This window comes from Didymella exigua (assembly GCF_010094145.1).
Source record: "Didymella exigua CBS 183.55 unplaced genomic scaffold M421scaffold_9, whole genome shotgun sequence".
NCBI lineage: Eukaryota > Fungi > Ascomycota > Dothideomycetes > Pleosporales > Didymellaceae > Didymella > Didymella exigua.
Window position 1 is genome coordinate 35710 of NW_022984783.1, and position 1067 is coordinate 36776.

Below are 1067 nucleotides of genomic sequence, written 5' to 3' on the forward strand. Positions count from 1 at the left end.
TGCCTCCTCACTTGTCGCACCTGTTGCAGCTGCTTGACGTGGGCTGTTTTGCCCCTTTGAAGCGCGCGTACTCTGCTAAGATTAACAGCTAGGCAAGGTACTCTATTACACAAGTTAAGAAAGAGACCTTCTTACTAGCCTTCTATATTACCTTTAACAAGGCAATTACAAAGAAGAACATCTTAGCAAGCTTTAAAGGCACTAGCTTAGTTCCTTATAACCTAGAGCAGGTGCTATTAAAGCTTAATATAGTGCTTTGTACGCTAACACCTGCACTATTAGAGACTACCCTGTAGGAGTCTAAAACACTAGCTACTATAAAGGAGATAGAGGCGCAATTAACGCTTATTTATAAGCGTATATAAAGGCACAGAGAATTACTAATCTCTCCTCTTCTATAGGCTGTTAATTTGCTTGTAAAAGGCATAGCTATTATAGGTTATAATTTAGTATTGCAGGTATAGGAACTAGCAGGTATTTGCAAGGCAATAGCTACTATAATAGAGTAGTATAGTTACAAAAGAAAGTATATTTAGGCAGAGAAGAGTCTAACAGTAGGTAATATACTAGATTTAATAGCTAAGAAGGACTATAGTAGTAGGGAGGCAGCTAAACAGGGTGCAAAGAGGGTACGCAAAGATAAGCACTACAGACATTGTAGCAAGATTAGCTATAACTTACGCACCTGCACTACAGAAATTATAGATTAAGATAATAGTAATACTTTTAAATAGTACTTTAAGGCACAGTATGTTTGTGCGCAGTACTGTGGTGGAGAGTAATGGTCTGTAATAGTTGCAAAGTTCGTAGGGCCGCGCGACTTGGTGGTGGTGCGCGACTTAGTGGTGAAACACGTTATACTAGATAATTTTCTGCTCCTCTAGTATAGTAAGTTTCTAGCAATTAGTGTGTATGTCTAGTTAAAACGTAATATTGCAAAGGTAATTAGAGACCTGCTAATAAGGTATGTTTAACGCTCTAGCAGCGCTGTAGATACTGCAAAATTAGCTAGCATAGAAGGCCTAGATAGCAAGGATAACTCTACCTTCTCTAGTAGTATTCTAAAG